General features: G+C 38.2%; 1 long non-coding RNA gene across 1 annotated transcript; it reads right to left on the bottom strand.

The window, feature by feature from the left end:
• Window positions 1-1,775: 1,775 nt before the first annotated feature.
• Window positions 1,776-2,296, bottom strand: LOC128652131 (uncharacterized). Its single transcript, XR_008401276.1, has 2 exons — window positions 1,969-2,296; window positions 1,776-1,888 (listed from the first exon to the last, which is right to left on the bottom strand). It is a non-coding gene; the product is annotated as an uncharacterized LOC128652131 (long non-coding RNA).
• Window positions 2,297-3,078: the final 782 nt, after the last annotated feature.

Genomic DNA, 3,078 nt, shown 5'->3' with positions numbered 1-3,078 from the left:
TGGGTTTAAAGTCATCTAGATTTTGTTCTTTTATAAAGTCTTGGGTTTGATCTATTGTCAGCGCTAAAAATTTCTCAGCGGGTATCAGAGAATTGTCTTCTGGGGTTGTAAATGGATTTTCAAGGTGTCTAGAAAGAGCGTCAGCCTTTTTATTCTTTTGTGCAGGTCTATATGTAATGAGAAAGTTGAATCTGGATAAAAATAAATTCCAGCGTACTTGACGGGCACTAAGGGTTCTGTTGGTTTTTAGGTATTCTAGATTTTTGTGATCAGTATATATCAATACCGGAATCTTTGTACCCTCGAGTAAATGCCTCCAATGTTCCAAGGAGGCCTTGATTGCCAATAATTCTTTGTCACCTATAGGATAGTTTATCTCAGGGGAACTAAGAATTCTGGAGTAGAATGCGACAGGATGTAGAGGATCCATAGGCGTTAACCTCTGGGAAAGAATTGCACCAAGTGCAAAATTAGAAGCGTCCACCTCCAAGACATATTGTAAGTCAGGATTCGGATAACGCAAGATGGGAGCTGTTGTGAATGCTGTTTTTAGGTAGTCAAAAACTTGTTGTGTACTATTATCCCAGGAGAAACGTCCAACTTTTTTAGTGAGATTAGTAAGAGGTCTAGTCAATTGTGCAAAATTCTTTATGAATTTCCTATAGAAATTAGCAAAGCCCATGAACCTTTGTACATCTCTCTTTGTTTTAGGAGTTGGCCAGTCCAAAATGGCAGTGACCTTGTTGTTTTCCATTTGGATACCCTCTGGGGAGATTTCATAACCAAGAAATTTAATATGTTGAGTGTGGAAGATGCATTTCTCTAGCTTAACATACAAAGAATTATCCCTAAGTCTAGATAGAATGATCTTGACATGTTTTATATGTTCTTCGATAGTGGAGGAATATATGAGTATGTCATCTAAGTATATGATCACGAACAGATCTAACAAATCCTTGAAGATATCGTTTATGAAATACTGGAAGGTAGCGGGAGCATTACAAAGTCCAAATGGCATAACAGTGTATTCATATAGGCCATATCTTGTTCGAAAAGCAGTCAACCATTCATGTCCTGACTTTATCCGTACCAAATTATATGCACCTCTAAGATCTAATTTAGTGTAATAAGTTGCGCTTCTTAACCTATCTATGAGTTGGGGAATTAAAGGTAACGGATACCTATTCTTTATGGTACGCTTGTTTAATTCTCTATAGTCAATTATGGGCCTAAGAGATTGGTCTTTATTGGTCACAAAGAATATCCCAGCCCCTGCAGGAGAAGTGGATGGACGTATAAATCCTTTCTGTAGGTTTTCTTTTAGATAAGCTTTAAGGTGTACTAATTCGGGTTCTGAGAGAGGGAATATATGTCCATAGGGAATATCTACTCCTGGCAGTAGATCTATCGGACAATCATAAACCCTGTGAGGGGGTAACGTCTCAGATTCTTTTTTGTCAAAGACATCTGAGTAGGACCAATATTCTTTTGGTACAGTATCAGGGTGTATTAATAGTAAATTTTCATGCAATAAACAGGTATCTATACAGTACTGAGATTTAAATTGTACTTTTGATGAGGACCAAGTAATATCAGGATCATGTTTCTTTAGCCATTGAATACCTAAAATAACAGGGAACTGTGGTGATGGAATGACATCAAAAGAGACAAATTCAGAATGATGTGTCTGTGTAGTGACTCGTAAGGGTATAGTGTGATGATGTATGGGACCTGAGCTTATTTCTTTACCATCTACAAAACGGAGGACACTGGGATTTAACTTTTTAACAAGTGGTATTTTATTTGTTAGCACAAAGTGTTGGTCAATGTAATTGTGAGTAGCCCCAGAGTCAAGGATTGCTTGCGATTCTATTCGGTGGTGTTCCCACTGTAACAGAATTGGAAGGGAACAATGATTAGTAAGTGTTTGTTTGGCTGATAAACAAGTTTGTATTATTGGTGGCTTACCATTCCTGCGCAGAAGTTGGTTACAATCTCTGACGGAGTGGTCCAACCCCCCGCAGTACATGCAGAGATCGTTAGCTCTACGTCTCAACTTTTCTTGAGGGGTTAATGGACCTCTGATAAATCCGAGCTCCATGGGGGTAGTAGTGGTCTTAGTCAGTGCTTTGTTTTGAGTGGGTAATGTACTAAGATGAGAGGCTTTCATGAGGGTGTCTGAGTGTTGTTTTTCAGAGCGTCTTTCTCTCAAACGTCTGTCTAAAGTAATGCTTAAATCAATTAGTTGGTCTAGAGTGTCAGGTAGGGGTTGTCTGGCAAGCTCATCTTTTAGGGGATCTGAAAGCCCTAGGCGAAATTGATTTCGCAAAGAGAGATCATTCCACATGGTGTCAGATGACCATTTTTTAAAATCAGTTATATATTCTTCAACTGGTCTCTTAAGTTGGCGGAGTGAGCGCATAGCAGTTTCCGCTGATAATTGTTTGTAGGGGTCGTCATAAAGTTGACCCATGGCTTTGAAAAATTGGTCAAGGGAGTGTAATATTGGGTCATTAGTTTCAAAAAACAGATTTGCCCAAATACGGGGTTCACCCTTTAAGTAGGAGATGGTAGTAAGAACCTTCAGATTGTCAGTGGCATAAGTTTTTGGTTTTAGTTGAAAGTAAAGATAACAAGAATTCTTAAATTCTCTAAATTCATGCCTAAGGCCAGAGAAATGTGGAGGGGGGGATGGTTGGGGTTCATGAGTACTAAATGCTAATCGTAAGTTATCAGTCTTTTCGTCAATGTATTTTTTTAGAGTAGTATTTTCTAACTGTAAAGCAGTCATGCCCTTAGTTAGATTATCTACAGTCTGAGTCAGGGCTTCCACATGAGATAATAATGCTGCTGGGTCCATTTTAAAGGCTTAGAATTAATGTCAGGAATTAATTCTGCTTTTCCTACAAGGCAGAAAAAGAACAACAAAGTAACAACTTTGAACCACAACTGCAGCCTTAAGAATTAATATGAATGTAGTTAGACAGTTATCTGATACAAATATGAAACAACGGCGCAGCTTTTGTTTAATATGTATGAGGATATCTGTCTGGCAATTAATATTGGTTTGAATCTGAA

The sequence above is a fragment of the Bombina bombina genome, chromosome 3, assembly GCF_027579735.1.
Source record: "Bombina bombina isolate aBomBom1 chromosome 3, aBomBom1.pri, whole genome shotgun sequence".
NCBI lineage: Eukaryota > Metazoa > Chordata > Amphibia > Anura > Bombinatoridae > Bombina > Bombina bombina.
The sequence above is the reverse complement of the archived record's forward strand: the minus strand, read 5'-3'. Positions and strand labels throughout refer to the sequence as shown.